Consider the following 17,354-nt stretch of genomic DNA (forward strand, 5'->3'; position numbering starts at 1 on the left):
TCGTTATTAAAAGTGGTGGTATGGGACTAGAAATCCCGTAGTTTCTTTTGATACATAGTTAAGTCTGTGAAACTAAACAGAACTCCAGGGAAGAATGATTTCTGGTTTATTCTGTTAGTGTCTTGTACCATCTTTGGTATTTGCTCTTCAGTATTTGTCAAATGTGAGTACTGTGTGCAGCGGGGCGAGGGGTGTAGCCGAGTGCTTTTATGAAATAAAATTACAACAAAGGAAACATTTAAAGTCTATTTTGAGTAAATTAATATTTGCTGTATAATGTCATTTGGCATAAAAGTTTTCAAAATAATCAGTAATCATAAGTGGCTCTTGATTCCAGATGTTAAGCAGGTGAGTTGAGCTGCATGTAGTGCACACTGCTATCTTAGCAGTACAGCTTCTCTCCGTTTGAGATTTGTTATTTCGATTTTTCTTATGATTGTTAGTCTGTGTTAATCTACTAACCCCATCTTTCCCCAGGTTATGAGTACTTTAATTTTTGAATTCTTAAATATTTGATAATGTCCTACTGTTGTTCATTATAAATGGCGTCTTGGTTAGAAAAGTAATTTTCTGGGTCACATCCATTTTCTTCTTTTAGCACAAGACATTATCACTTTGTACTCTAGCATTTAAGGTTTCTGTGGAGAAGTATGAGGTCAGCCCTTTTTTGTTTGTTTTATAAGTGACCTGCTTCTGCTGCCTGGATGCTTTAAGAATTCTTTCTTCATGCTTAAAATTCAGCAGCTTTACCAGACTGTGAAGGAAGATATGCGTCAGCTTTATCGGTTTTTAATTTTTCCTCCTATATGGTGACCCCCTTCAATCTCCAGAATGAGATCTTCCTGTATTTCAGGAAAGCTTTTTTTTTTTTTTTTTTTTTTAATACTTTAGTGTCCTGTTTTCTCTTCTTCAGGACCTCCAGTTTTATGTATGTTGGCTTCATTTTTCATCTGTGGCATTTTATCTCTAAGTGCTAGCATCTCTGTTGTTTTGTCTTCTGTGCTTTGTGTTATTTTTCAGGTCTGTGTACCTCCTTACGGATGACATCACTTTCAGCAATGTTGATTCTTTTATTACCTCAACTGTTGTATTTGTTTCTTTGATGATTGCATCCTTAAGTTTTTCCTCTTATTTCTTCCAGCTCCCCCACCCCTTTATTGTATCCTTTTGTTTCTTGTTTTGCTTTTGTTTCATAAAATTCCTGTTCTTTGTACTCTGAGATAGAACAGAATTTGTCTAAAAGTTAACTTTTTTCAAAGTTTTCTCTTCACCCTACTAATGGTATATATACCATTACTTTGGTCTGTGCATAGGTTCTGTGTAGGGTGGTTTATGTGTACTTGAGTGAATTTGAGTATCTGTGTGTGTGTGTGTGTGTGTGTGTGTGTGTGTGTGTGTGTGTGTGTAAACTGTGATTCATTTCTCTTCGATTCTGTTTCTTATTCTCCTGGACACTACATTAATTGTATCCTTAGAAATTGGTTTTTTATAAAATGCTCCGCGATTAGGGAAAGGTGTATGGGAAGTGTCTTTTGGGAGGAGAGTCATGGAAAGGAGTGTCATGAGAAGGCAGTTCATTTGTTTTTTTCTCAACCCACACTGTATGTGATTAACTCTCTCTTCAGAGCTCACTTTTGGGGTCAGTGCAAAGGTTTAGTGCAAAGGGCCCTCCTTCCTGTTTCAGGTAGTTCTGTACTTAATTGGGCCAAAAAGTCAACAAATGGGCCAAGTGACCTTTCTCTCCCAGCTCTTCTGCCTGCTGTAGTTTTCAAAATATATCCTAACAGATTTTAGAGGAACTGGGTATTGGTCTTTAGCACTTTTCTGTACTGAATATGGATTTGATTTTAATTTTCTCTTGAAACCATCCGTCAGTGCCAGTTTGTTGGGTTGTGACCATTCCATTGTTGGATTTGATTAAATTTTCTGTTCCCCCCTCCCCCCACCCCCCGATTTTGATAGGTTTTATAGAGGGCAAATATAGAAACTTGTTCATGTGGTCATCCTTCTGAAAGTCTGCCTTCAATGTAATTTTCATTACCAAGTTTTTGTGCTACGTAAATCATTTAATTGTTGAAATATATTTATCATTTGAATCATTGAATTACAGGCTTTTAAAATCAATTTGGAAGTAGTCTCTTAAGATGACTCTTCATGGTTCTTTTCAGTGTTAAGGTATTGCTAACTCCATTTTTGTATGGGTTGGGAATTCTGACACCTAGGTAAGTGGTCACTAGAAGACACAAATATTTCTCTGATTGGGTATTAGGATATTTGCATGCTATGTGGAGTATAATGTTGTCATTAGAAACAGTGATGTAGAACCACTTTTTTATTGAGTGAAAGTGTTTCTGGATATTTAGGGGAAAATCCACGCATTAAATAAGTAGTATGCTTCTGTGTTTGGGTATTATATGTACATGTAGGAAAAAAATCTAAGAGGATAGAGTTATTTTTCCTGATTTTTTTTTTAAGATTATGAGTATAGTTAGTATTAATACCTGTTTCAGATAAGTTATTGCAATTTAAAAAAAAGGCTTGATTGGGAGTGTTCTTGGTATTAAAACGTATTACTTGGTGATAAATGATCATTATGTATAAAGATCATCCCTTCTTGAAGTTTATCTTCTTCATACTAAGGAAACTACCTATTCCTACAGTTGGTAATTTGTTGTTAAAAGTCTGTTTGAAATTTATCAAATGCTCTCTCAATCTGTTTTTTTTTTTTTTAACGTTTATTTATTTTTGAGAGAGACAGAGCATGAACGGGGGAGGGTCAGAGAGAGAGGGAGACACAGAATCCCAAGCAGGCTCCAGGCTCTGAGCCATCAGCCTAGAGCCCGACATGGGGCTCGAACTCACAGACTGCGAGATCGTGACCTGAGTTGAAGTCGCACGCTTAACCGACTGAGCCACCCAGGTGCCCCTCTCAATCTGTTTTTAAAAATCGGCATTCAAGATTTATATTCATGCAAGTTCGATATTCAGATATTGTGCTTTCCTGGCTTGAGGTGCATATATAGTTGTGAATTCTAACTTCTGTAACGCCCTGTGTTTCTTGTTGTCTTTGTTAGAATTCTGTAATGGGTTTCTTTTATGATTGAGTCTGTTTCTGGAACACATGATACATTATAGGAATTCTTTTTCCTTGAAAGCTTGAAACAGTTCCTAAATCAACCTCTGTAATCTAAGTCTGGCTAGAGCTGTTATTGGACAGGGAGGGGGGTGAGAGATGGAACCATGAGACTGAAGGGAGAGTGAAGAGATCTATAATTATCCAAAAAATGTTGCCATAAAATGGATACGTCGATTAAACATTATCAGCAAATGTGATCTGTTGAGCTTCTCCTCTTCTAATTATTGAGCTTCTGTTTTTATTTTTAAAATACCTCATAGTAAGCAGCATTTGCATCTATGTTTATAAAACTGGTTTAGGCAATGTGTCAGTGTTTACTTTTCCCTTTAATAGACACCCATTTCACAGTTGGAGAACACCTAGACACAGTGTCCAATGTTACATTACTAGTAGCTGTATGTAAAACTTCAGCCCTGTCTCAACGCAAAAGCAGGATGGCTTAGCAGCAGAAACCAATGGGAGTTTTGGAATAAATGCTGTCTGTTTATGCGTCTCCACTAGGAGCCATGGAAGAGCAATATTAAAAATGTCTTACCTGGGCTCCTGGGTGGCTCAGTCGGTTAAGCCATGACTCTTGGTCTTGGCCCAGGTCATCTACCGGTTCGTGAGTTTGCACCCTGCATCGGGCTCTGCGCAGTCTCGAGCCTGCTTGGGATTCTCTCTCTCCCTGCCCCTCCCCTGTGCAACATGCTCTTTCACTCTGTCTCAAAATAAATAATAAACTTTTAAAAGAGAGATATCCTAACTTAAAAAAAAAGTTCTACCTGTAAGGGAAAACCCAATGTTTTCTTTGAGGTTACTCTTCTGTAACGTGCTGCCTTTTTCTTTTAATACCTCATAATTTTGGGAAAGTACTTTTCCAATTAATGGTGTACAGGGAGGAGGGTAGAATAATTTTTTACTAATATGTACTAATTATACAGTTTTAGTGGGTGTTGGCAGGTAGTGAAGGTCATCTTGACACTTTTTTGCTGTGTCATATTAGTTACATTTAACAAGTGAAGTTTATATACTTATATATAACCCACAGGATTTGTTACTACTACCTAGCTTTTTGATAGCTAATATATAGAATTTATCTGTATCATTCCTTTTGTTTGTTTTATTTATTTTTAAGAGCGAGAGAGAGAGAGACAAAGTGTGAGCCGGGAAGGGGCAGAGAGTGAGGGAGACACAGAATCCGAAGCAGGCTCCAGGCTCTGAGCTGTCAGCCAGATCCTGTCGCGGGGCTTGCACTCATGAACTGTGAGATCATGACCTGGGCCGAAGTTGGATGCTTAACTGACTGAGCCATTCAGGATTCTGTGTCATTACTTTTTAATCCATTTATTTTTTTTTTCAACGTTTATTTATTTTTGGGACAGAGAGAGAGCATGAACGGGGGAGTGGCAGAGAGAGAGGGAGACACAGAATCGGAAACAGGCTCCAGGCTCTGAGCCATCAGCCCAGAGCCTGACGCGGGGCTCGAACTCACAGACCACGAGACCGTGACCTGGCTGAAGTCGGACGCTCAACCGACTACGCCACCCAGGTGCCCCTGTGTCATTACTTTTTAAATGATACTGTATGGAGGCTAGAGGTTCCAAGGATGGGACTGAGCATGTCTTCAACCCCTCATACTCCCATCACAATAAGAGAGTATCCTGCTGTACATATCGGGCTTCCATTCATGCATTTGTTTTATTTTAGTCTACTGACAGACCCAAGCACTGTTACAGGTATTCTAGCTGTGACATGACAGGCAAAGTCCCTGTGTTCAGGGAGCTTTTCTCTCCTAGTAGAAGAGACAGACAATATGAAATAGACAAACAGGATAATTTCATATTGTGGTCTGTGCTATAAAGGAAATAGTGATTTGACATGGTAATGGAATGTGACAGGAGGTGGTCAGGTAAAGGCTCTTTTAGGGGGTAATTTGTGAATTGACATTTGCAGGAAGAGCAGCAAGCCATGTAAGGAAAGAATTCGGTGGCTTAAAGTTGGGAAAATACTAGGCAACTATTTCTTTGAAAGAATTTTCTTCTTTAATCTTTTGTGTTATTCTTAAAGATAAATACTCTTAAGTCTCCTTTTTTCATGGTGTACCTAGTACTGTTCAAAAGCATTGGGGGGAAAAAAAACAAAATACTCAGAAGCAAGTAACAGTTCTTAATAGTTTGAGAGTTCCTTGTCTGAGAGATAAACTCTGTTTTTCCCTTAGTTTGGCTTCCAAGGTCCTTCAGTAGTTTTTCCTTAATTTAGCTTTACACCCCTTTTAGCTCATCTGTAGAAAGTTTATGTTGCTATCCCACTAATTTTAGTGGGAATCGTTATTGCTCTCTGAACCCTTGTCATCCTGTGCTTTCCTTACGCCATTTCTCATATTGTTTTTCTTTTTTTTCTTTTTTTTTTTTTTTAATTTTTTTTTTTCTTTTCCAACGTTTTATTTATTCTTGGGACAGAGAGAGACAGAGCATGAACGGGGGAGGGGCAGAGAAAGAGGGAGACACAGAATCGGAAACAGGCTCCAGGCCCTGAGCCATCAGCCCAGAGCCCGACGCGGGGCTTGAACTCCCGGACCGCGAGATCGTGACCTGGCCTAAGTCGGACGCTCAACCGACTGCGCCACCCAGGCGCCCCATCTCATATTGTTTTTCTTGACTGAAGTTTATTCTTCATTTCATTTTATCCAGTTAAATCTTTTGTTAGATGATCTTTGTAATTTCCTTTACTATCTTAATATAAACTGAGAGTTACAAGTGTGTGAAACATATGAGAGCGTAGCACATACTTGAGGATTCCTTTGTTTTCATCTTGCGACCATTTCTAGATTGAAGAATACCATGAGGCTTCCAAAGTTGAAACTGATTACTTTGCTCAATTGATTATAGTCAGGAGGTAAAATTACTTGGAGACACATAGGCATGACAGGACCTGCCTCTCTTTCGCCTTGTTTGCTGTACTCTCTCTAAAGGCATCAGCTTGGGAAAGAATAGTTTCCAACTACATTGTCTCCTACCCACCTATTCAGAATCTTAGGATAATTTGGTAAGTTTCCTAAAACTCAATTTTTTTCATGCTAACCTATGCTATATTCTTTTCTCTTTCAAAGGAATGCGTTCCTTACTTTGGCGAGCCACATAGTTAATATAAATACAAGAAAACAGAACAATGTGAGTTGTAATCTAATTACACTCCATACAAATAGCTGTTAAGGAGAGATATGTGCTATGAGAGGGGGCTTGTTTTAGGTTGGAGGATTAGGAAGGGCATTTCTAAGGATGTGGCTTTTAAGCTGAGACCGAAGAAATGGATGACCAAGAGATAGGCAGATAAAGAATGGGAGATAGAGGTGAGATAGAATGTATGAAGGATCTAGGATCTAGGGTAGGAAAGAACTGGGCATGTATTCAAAAACTTGAAAGTGGCCAGGATAGCTCAGGTGTAGAGAGCGAGGTGTGGTTAGTGCTGCAGAATAAGGCTGGAAGGGTAAGTAGGGCCAGAGAAGTTGAATGGCTTCCCACTGTAACCATTAAAATTCAAGACACCTGTCATGATTGAAGATACAGGCTTGAGAGATTACTTCAACTGCTCTGTAGAGACTGTTTTCAAATGGAGACCAGAATGAAAGTGGGAGAGCAGTTTGAATATTAAAGTGAACCCAGTGAATTTCTACTGGAATTCATAAGAATGAAGAGATCCTTACTTCAAGATTAGTTCTACATCAGCCCTGTCTTGCTGTTTGCTCTGTGTCGTACTGAATTAAGTGCTTGAGATCATTGAAGAGTCCAGGGTCCTGTGTTGGTAGTTTTTCTAAACAAGTAGAAGTAATTCTGCACACTGTCCAGCCAGTATCTTATTTGACAAGTGAAGATAATTGTAGAAGATGGGTGACCTCCTCACTTTTATTTAGTAAGGCAGAGGCAAAGTCTGGACTGAAGCCCATATTTACCTGCTTGAGTGCTGTTTTCCCCACGTGGTTCTCAATTTTAAATGTCTTTTTAAAAATTGAGGTATAGGGGCGCCTGGGTGGCTGAGTCGGTTGAGCATCCAACTTCAGCTCAGGTCATGATCTCACGGTCCATGAGTTTGAGCCCCGTGTCGGGCTCTGTGCTGTCAGTTCAGAGCCTGGAGCTTGCTTCGGATTCTGTGTCTCCTCTCTCTCTGCCCCTCCCCGACTCACGCTCTGTCTCTTTATCAAAAGATGAATAAACGTTAAAAAAAAAAAATTGAGGTATAATTCGCATACCACACAATCGCCACCACCACCACCACCCCACCAGTAGCAGTCACTCCCCATTTCTTCCCCTCCCTGCCCACTCCCCAACCACTGATCTGCTTTCTGTCTGGAGAGATTTTTCTGTTGTGGACGTTTCATATAAATGGATTACATGTGGTCTTTTGTGACTGGCCTCTTTCACTTAACATAGTGTTTTCATGGATCACGTATGATGTGTCATGTGTCAGTACTTAATTCCCTCTCCCCCCCCACCTACCCAGCTTAAAGTTTCTTTACTTCAGTAATTCTTAGATCCTTTAAAGTACATTTAAGTTTTCTATGAGAGAATATCATATACAACTTTTTCCAGATTTACATGACCATGTGACATTTTGTATTCAAAGCATCTCATAGAATTAGAGTTTAAGAAATGATGAATTAAGGGTTTCTGTCTAAGCTAGACAAGTCAAAGTCACATTTAAGTTACGGCAGGTTTTTTTTTTTGGTAAGTTTTATTGGTGTGTAATCCACCTCCTGTACAGTTGACTAATTTAAAGGGTGCAGTTCAGTGGTTTTTAGTATACTCCCAGTTGTGCAACCATCACCACCACCCATTTTAGAACAATGTTACTACCCAAAAAGAAACCCTATAGCTTTCACCTTGCCTCCAGTCTTAGGCAGCCTTTATGTCTCTATAGATGTGCCGATTGTGGATGTTTCATCCTAGTGGAATCCTACAAGGTACAGTCTTTTGTGACTGGCTTCTTGGATTTAGCATAACATTTTCAGTTCATCCATGTTACACGTTATGGCAGTACTTATTCATTTTTATTGTCGGATAATATTCTGTATCTTATTTATCTGTCAGTCAGACATCTTGTTTGTTCCTATCTTTTTTTGTTTGTTTTATTTTTGAGAGAGACAGACAGTGCACAAGCATGGGAGGGGCAGAGAGAGAGGGAGACACAGAATCTGAAGCAGGCTCCAGGCTTTGAGCTGTCAGCACTGAGCCCGATACGGAGCTTGAACTCAAGAACTATGAGAGCATGACCTGACTGAAATTGGAGGCTTAACCGACTGAGCCACCCAGGCGCCCTGGGTTTGTTCCTATCTTTTGGCTGTTATGGACTCTGAACATTTGTGGACACATGTTTTCATTTCTCTTGGATATATACCTAGAAGTAGAATTACTGGGTCATATAGTTCTGTGTTTAACCTTTTAAGGAAATGCCAGACTGTTTTCCAAAGCAACTTAGTATTTTTTTTTTAATGTTTTTTATTTATTTTTGAGACAGAGAGAGACAGAGCATGAACAGGGGAGGGGCAGAGAGAGAGGGAGACACAGAATCGGAAGCAGGCTCCAGGCTCTGAGCCATCAGCCCAGAGCCCGACGCGGGGCTCGAACTCACGGACAGCGAGATCGTGACCTGAGCCGAAGTCGGACGCTTAACCGACTGAGCCACCCAGGCACCCCCAAAGCATCTTAGTATTTTATATTTTCAACACCAGTGTGTATGAGGATTTTGGTTTCTCTACATCCTCCTCAACACTTGTCCATCTTTTTTGACTATAGCTATCCTCATGGATGTGAAGTGGTGTTTCATTGCAGCTTTGCTTTGCATTTCCCTAATAGCTAATGTTGGTGAGCATCTTTTCATGTGCTTTTTGGTCATTTGTATGTCTTTGGAGAAATGTTTGTTATCTTTTAGTCATTTAAAAAGTACTGTTTGGGGACGCCTGGGTGGCTCAGTCGGTTAAGCGTCCGACTTCGGCTCAGGTCATGATCTCGTGGTTGGTGGGCTTGAGCCCCGCCTCCGTCGGGCTCTGTGCTGACAGCTCAGAGCCTGGAGCCTGCTTCAAATTCTGTGTCTCCCTCTCTCTCTGCCCCTCCCATGCTCATGCTCTGTCTTTCTCTCTCTCAATAATAAATGTTTAAAAAAAATTTTAAATAAAGTACTGTTTGTCTTTTATTGAGTTGTAAGAGTTCCTACTAGTAGATCTAGGTAAATGTCCTTTGCATATATATGATTTGCAAATATGTTCTCCCATTCTGTGGATTGACTTTTCACTTCCTTGATGGTGTCCTTTGAAGCACAAAAGCTTTAAATTTTGGCAGAGTTTAATTTATATTTTTTCTTTTTTCACTTGTACTTTTGGTGATGATTTGAGCTTATATTTACTTATTAACAGTTTTAGTTTCATCTCTTACATTTAGGTCTGTGATTCATTTTGTATTATACGTATGTATAGTGTATAATGTATGTATGGGGTGAGGAAGGAGTCCAACTCAACTTTATTCTTTTGCATGTACACCTTCCCTTAAAATATGTTGTAAAATTCCATTTCTAGTCTGTAGGTAAATATAAATATGTTACCTACACTTTAGAGTAAGAAAGATGTGGGTAGTTCTTTTTTTTTTAATATGAAATTTATTGTCAAATTGGTTTCCATACAACACCCAGTGCTCATCCCAACAGGTGCCCTCCTCAACACCCATCACTCACCCTTCCCTCCCTCCCTCCCACCCCCCATCAACCCTCAGTTTGTTCTCAGTTTTTAAGTCTCTTATGTTTTGGCTCCCTCCCTCCCTAACTTTTTTTTTTTTCTTCCCCTCCCCCATGGTCTTCTTGTAAGTTTCTGAGGATCCACATAAGAGTGAAAACATATGGTATCTGTCTTTCTCTGTATGACTTACTTCTCTTAGCATAACACTCTCCAGTCCATCCACGTTGCTACAAAAGGCCATATCTCATTCTTTTCTCATTGCCACGTAGTAATTCATTGTGTATATAAACCACAATTTCTTTATCCATTCATCAGTTGATGGACATTTAGGCTCTTTCCATAATTTGGCTATTGTTGAAAGTGCTGCTATAAACATTGGGGTACAACGCAACTTTGTTCTTTTGCATGTACACCTTCCCTTAAAATATGTTGTAAAATTCCATTTCTAGACTGTAGGTAAATATAAATAATATGTTACCTACACATGTTAGAGTAGAAAGATGTGGGTAGTTCTAAAGGATGTAATACATACTTGTCACAAAGTAGTTTGTATCACTGTGCAGAAAAATAGGTAGCATATTCATTTGGGATAAACATAAAGGATAGCAGTACTGCTTTTAAAACAAGCTTTATTAATGAAATTCAGTGAAAGCTGCATCTTTCATTTATCTCTGCTAGTTTAATTTTTGGTCCTGACTCTTAACAAAGGAATCTCTTTGATATCATTTGTTTGTGATAGATACAACAGCAGGTATATTGTATGATGTTGTTGGTGATGAAGTTTTTCAAAGTGGTGAGCATCTTGGTAAGAGTTTGAAACAGAACTAAGTACTGTACAGTACAATCTAAATTTCTAGAAAAATTTGCATATTGTGTTAAGCAGAATTAGGTTCTAGGCTTAGCTAATTATAAGCTAATTTTTTAGATGGGACAGATCTTTGAGAAATGGCCTCTGTACGCTAGGCATCTCTGGCCCTCTTTCACTAATTGTCAGTGGGTACCTTCATCTAGAACGATGCTGTCCAGTGAGCCATGTATGCAGTTTTATTCTACCAGCCAACATCTGACGTTAATTTTAATCATATATACTATTTAACCCAACATATCGAAAACAGGTCATTATGTAATCCATATGAAAATATTAATTGTGCTATTTTATATTCTTTTTGTATTGAGTCTTTGAATCCAGTGTGTGTTTTGTACATACAGCGGATTTCAATTTAGAGTAGCCACATTTCAAGTGCTCAACAGCTGTGTGTGGCCTAGTGAACTATCACTTGTATAACACAGATCTCGAAGGAGTAACTCAACTACAGGGGACTGTCCAGTGCAAGCCTGTTGTCGACACATTATCTTATTCATTTCCACCCTCACCGAGAAGCGTAGTCTGATTAGCTACATTTTGCTTTTCCACCACCATTGAGCTCGTGTACAAGTAGTAAATTGGAGAATGACATCAATATAAACTGAAACTGTGTTCGTTCATATGTGAAATTTTTTTTTCTAGGCAGGGAGAATCAGAATAGCAGGAGTAGGTTATGACCTTCAAATAGAAAGGATAAAGCCCTCAACCAGCTGCTGCACAGGCAAGACCCCTAAAGTCAAGTCTACTCCTCCAGCCTTCATGGCTCCCTGTCTGTGGCAAGTTGCACTTTCTTCTCTGTCCATTTTAACTGTAGCTTCAATGCTCAGAACTTCACTTCTCTGTTCTCAGCCTCAGCAAACTGCATTTCTTTCCTAATTTTTTTTTGCGTTTTTAATATCCCCTGAAACAATCTACAACCGTGCTGAGCTGCTTGCCTGTGCTATTCAAGTTTTTGTTTATGCTCTGGTTGTAATAAAGTTGCATAATTTTGAGTGATTTGCTCTTAATCTATTTTTCCCATAAGACTTATTTTTAGTGTGAGTTTGCAGAATTTAAGGTTTTTCAGGAAAATATTTGTCATGTTATGGTAAAATTACTCATAGGTGTGGCTTTCCTTGTAAAAATCTCCTTATTTTTAACTGTTTGTGGCCTCTTTCTTTGAACTGTTCAAAGGAAGACTGAAGACAGTGGAAGGCAGTAGAGCATTTAAAATAAAAGTGTGGCCCGGATACTGACCATATTAAAACCCTCTTATGAAAAATTTATGTCTTGGGGGTCTCATCCCATATACCATGAATCAGAATCTTTGTGACATTCAACCTTGAAATCTATATTTTTTTAATATACTAAAGTTTGAGATCTGCTGAACCTTATTCAGGCATACTTACTATCTGCTTTTATTAGTTTGAATAGCAGTTTAGTGTGGTTGAAATCTTGCATTTAGCATTCTAGGTATACCTTACCCATTCCAGTTATTTGTTGAAGGCATTAAGACTTAATTTCTAAGTCTGAGGATCTGATAACGGTTGTTCTGAATAAGGATACAAATGCTGTGATATTTATCCCTGAGTAGAATGAAAACTGTTGTTTCACTTTTTGAAAAGCTGGTTGCATTTCCCAGCCTTGTTTGATCATATAGAAGTTTATACCTGCTGTTTTTCCTCTACGCAGGCGCCCCTACTTTATCTTAGATTAACGCCCAATCTAGCAATGTTTTAGTATTGTAGGTCTCACAGTCATTGTTACAATTAAAAGAGAAACAGTAGCCATAGGTAATACTTAAATGGTTGGCTCTCACTGTGTTCTGATAAAACTATTGATGAAAATTTACATCCAGCAGGTTGTATTTTGCTGATACCTGGATTCTAGTCTGACATTAGCATCTAATCATGTTAGTACATCTGTTTCATTTCTGCCTTTGGTTAAGCATAGACCTATAACCCCTTTATTCTACTCCCCACCCTACCTTTAAACCTAAATCTCAGTAATATCCTTTTCTTAGAGGTCTTTAAGACTTGCTTCACCAGTCCGCACTTTTAATTTTTTACGCTATCATTTAAAGTCGATTTTATCCCGCTTATCCATAAATACTACCTTTCTCAGATTTTTTAAGTAGTGAGCCCTTTTTTGGTAATATACAGAGAACATTGGGGAGCCTGGGTGGCTCAGTTGGTTAAGCATCTGACTTCAGCTCAGGTCATGATCTCACTGATGGTGAGTTCGAGCCCCTCGTCGGGCTCTGTGCTGTCAGTTCAGAGCCTGGAGCCTGCTTCAGATTCTGTGTCTCCCCCTCTCTCTCTGCCCCTCCTCCATTCACACTCTGTCTCTCTCAAAAATAAATAAACATTAAAAAAAATTTGGTTTTAAATATACAGAGACCATAAAGGGTACCAGACCATATAAACAGCTTTTGCTTCTATTATTTTCCTGGGCCAGACAGCATCCATGAGACTGTCTTTAACCGGCTTTATATATATATTTATATATTATATTATATTAATTATTATATATATAAGTGTGTGTATGTGTATACGCATTTTTTTCCTCACCAGCATATAATCTTCTTTTGTGCACTTGAATAGTCACTGGATATAGTATTAAAATTCTGAGTTCAAGTTTTATGCATCTTTGGATATATTGCCATCCACAAATCACTTATTTTTTCTCTCAGTCTTAGACTCTGCAACCTACTAATAAAAATTTGTGTTCTGGGGAACCTAGGTGGCTCTGTCGGTTGAGTGTCTGACTTCAGCTTGGTTCATGCGTTCAAACCCTGCATTGGGCTCTCTGCTGTCAGTGTGGAGCCAACATCGCATCCTCTGTCCCCCTTTCTGTGTACCTTCCCTGCTTGCTTGCTCGCTTGCTCTCTTTCAAAAACAAATACACATTAAAAAACAACGGAAAACTTGTGTTCTTACTCTGAAACACACAAACTCATTGTAGGGCAGTATACAAAAACTCATGTGAATTTTTAAGATAAAAGATTTAGAAGAAATTTTGTGATGTAGCACTTTTGTATAGGTATGGCAAATGTAGCTCTGAAAATCATAACCACCATCACCATTAACTCTGATGCTGGGTGTGTATCATCACTATACTTTTCTACTTGGGTGTTACTTCAGTTTGGAAAGAACTACATGGAGAAATGAAGACTCAAATGGCATACCCCCCAAAACTGCATTAGAAGATAATATAGATTGTAGCTTTTATTATAGAGAGTTAGTTTTAACTTAATATCATGTTATTCAGAAGCAAATCTGCCCTGCCTTAAGTTCTTAAGCACACCCTTCTGGTTAGAATGTACGGATTTATTGCCTACCATATCATATCATGCTTTTTATAAAAACCTCTTTTACTTAGTTTTGAATTCTGTTTAAGAATGTCAGTTTATTTTTAGTCTCTTACTAAAATATCTGTGTCTTAATCTTGCTTCTCACTTCTAAGTTTCAGTTGTTTTGCTAAGTGGTCTAGATAAATCTGTTTCACAGGATGTAGACTCTAATCCCTATTGAAAAAGCTCCTGTCTCTGAAAGTGCCTTCTCTCTTAACAGCTGATTCAGTTTTCTCTTCTCTCTAAAGTCTTAGACTGGTGTGCCTCTATACTTGGCGTTTTTGACGATTATGTTATGCCCTCTGAAAACACATACACCAGGCCTGAAAGCTCTCTGATACCATCTGTATCAGACTTGTGGAAAGTACACTGTTTCTTCAGAGGCGAGAGCTTAGCTAATTGGGTGGTTGTCAATTTTTGAATTTTTGTTGATAGTAAGAATAACATTAAAGTGGAGTAGATTCGTGGATTTTTAACCTCATGGGAGGCTCAGTCAGTAGACCTCATTCCTAATATACCTTATGTTTATTTTTTTGAAGTTTGCTTATTTTGAGAGAGACTGAGAATAGCACAGGTGGGGGAGGGACAGAGACAGGGTGAGAGAGAGCATCCCAAGCAGGCTCAGCGCTGTCACTGTGGAGCCAGACAGGGCCCGCATTCACAAAACCCATGAAACTGTGAGATCCTGACCTGAGCTGAAACCAGGTCAGATGCTTAACCAGCTGAGCCACGCAGGCACTCCAAATATACCTTACGTTTATAGAGTACTTCGCTTATGTCTTCTCAACAAATCTTTAATTTGGGTCTTTATTTCATAGATTTAAGCATAGATTGTCTTGCTTAAGAATATATACAAATAAATGTCAGGGCATCTAACACAGGCTTCTTAAAGGATTATTCTAGGATTCTTTTCAGTCTTTAAAATTGGCCTTGATTTTCTTTATTTTCAACATATCTTTGGAAATTTCAATGGGAATCTCAACTCTACTAGGGATGTATAAATATGACATTCCAAGTGTGTATTATTCTGCTTTTTATTTGTAAACCTGACTTTAAAATAAGAGTTCTAAAGAGTGCAAATTTTGGCATAGATCTGATTTTCTTAAAAGCCTGGGAGTATTGCCTTTTCTTTGTAACTGAGTGTGTTGGGACTTGGTGATTGTCTAAGAGGCTCACAGGACCCAGTGTGTAATTACTACCCTGGCTATGACCTATTATTGTGAAAAGATACAAAGCATAGTAGTCAGCTAAGGGAAAAGGTATGCAGAGTAAAGCCTGGAGGAGACCAGGTGTGGGCCTCCAAGAGTCTTCTTCCAGTAGACTCAGACAAGACATACTTCTTCGTTCCTTCAGCAGTGAATTGTGACAATACATGTGAAATGTTGACTACACGGGAGGCTTATTAGAGAATTAGTACCCAAGATTTTTACTGGATTTGGCTTGTCGTTACATAGGCACCTCTCCCTAGCACGTACCAAAAATCTGGATTCCCAATAGGAAAGCATATGTTAAGCATAAACCATATTGCATGCACAAACAGCTTAGAGCCAGTGAGCAACTGTCAGCTGTTGTGGGAACTCTCCAGAAATCTAGGTTCCCACATATGAGCCAAAGGCCAACTGTGTAAGCGGGCTTTTCTAAGGATAGCAGTCTTAGCCCGGCTCTGATAACTTTTCTGCACACTGAATTAATCTTGACTGATTTCGTCTTGATTGTGTTTTATGTTGTTTATTGAAGAATGTTTAGCCAACTGTATTAAAGTTTAGGGTGTTTTATATAAACACATGCCATACAGCAAGAAAAAAATTAAAAACAAGTAGATGAAGAAGTCATCAAGCAGTAGCCTTGTTGAGAAATTTCCTGTTATACCACCTCCGTTTTGCCAGGTTCTTAAGTAACCCTCTTTTGTCACTTGACTAGCTTTTTTGGGTCTTTGGATCTGCTTCTGGCATCCCTTGCAAACTGGCCCTTGTCCAAGGTTAAGTGTTGGTCATTGCCTTTACTCTTGCCATATTCTTACTTCATTCCAAGCTCATAGTGCTTGTTTATATTATCATGCAAGGTAAAGTTAGAGTCTCCTACCTTTCACTTCTAATGGAGGAGACTTCCAGATCCCCTTCTGAATTCCTGGTTCTGTGTAGATCTGCTGACCACTTCCACTTGGGTATCTTAAAACTTTATAGTCCCCTTCTGTCCCCAGTTCACTTTCTTATCCACCTAGTTTCCTCTGCTGATATAGTTAATTCTTAATTATTTCTACTAATAACAACTCTGGTTCTAAGTGCTAATTCCTAGACCAGTCATCCATTTAAATTACTCTTCCCACTTTTTTGTTCATTATAGGGTACCCTCCATACCATTGACAGCGTAGTTGTTTTTCTTTTTTAACAAAAGTTGAATTATGGTACCTTGTTGCTGAAAAATAAACATGTGGAATGAAATTTGAAATACTAGCAATTAGACTTTTATGATGAACCTTTTCATATCCTTACCAGCGTTTTTACAAGTCTATGTTTTTATATCTTGGCTTTAAAATTTGTTTTTGTTTTTGTTTTTTTTTTTTTTACTATTTATTTATTTTTGAGAGTGAGAGAGAGAGGGGGAGACACAGAATCCGAAGCACTTCCAGGCTCTGAGCTGTCAGCACAGAGCCCAACGCAGGGCTAGAACTCCTGACTCGTGAGATCATAACCTGAGCCGAAGTTGGACGCTTAACCGACTGAGCCACCCCGGTGCCCCCTCTTTTTTTTTTTTTTTTTTAAAGACCGTGAACACTTATCATCTCTGATGGTCTCTGAGATGTGTGGTTTATTAATAAAACTTATGAATTACTTTAAAAACCATTCTTAGGTAGAGTTGGTCCTGTTATTAGGGGACTTGATAACATTTCACCATCTTGAAAGGGAAGTACTTTCCCTAAGATTTAGTTTTCTTGATATTGTTTTAGTTAAAAAATTGGCAGAACTCTTTAAAATAAAGTTGTAGGAGCTATTTAAGAAATTGAAAAATAGGGGTGCCTGGGTGGCTTGTCAGTTAAGCATCTGACTCTTGATTTCGGCTCAGGTCATGATCTTGCGGTTCTTGAATTTGAGCCCTACATCCCCACATCGGGCTCTGTGCTCACAGTGTGAAGCTTGCTTCTCCCTCTCTCTGCCCCTCCCTCCACTTGTGCGTGTACTCTCTCTCTCAGTAATACGTAAATGTTCAAAAATATTTTTAAAAAGAAATTTAAAAATAATTGCAAAAACATATTGGATATTTGTGACTTTTAGTTGTGTATCGCTTGAAATTTTGTGACTTTTTTCTTTATGTGTGGTTG

At 38.7% G+C, this 17,354-nt stretch overlaps 1 protein-coding gene across 6 annotated transcripts in view; it reads left to right on the forward strand.

Annotated features, from left to right (window-relative positions):
* Positions 1–17,354, forward strand: part of WAC (WW domain containing adaptor with coiled-coil) — an 86,294-nt gene that overhangs the window by 33,067 nt on the left and 35,873 nt on the right. The window lies entirely within an intron of this gene.

Source organism: Lynx rufus, unplaced genomic scaffold, assembly GCF_022079265.1.
Source record: "Lynx rufus isolate CCGP_SWC_20201006 ecotype Redwood Valley unplaced genomic scaffold, mLynRuf1.p SCAF_7, whole genome shotgun sequence".
In the NCBI taxonomy this organism is placed as follows: domain Eukaryota; kingdom Metazoa; phylum Chordata; class Mammalia; order Carnivora; family Felidae; genus Lynx; species Lynx rufus.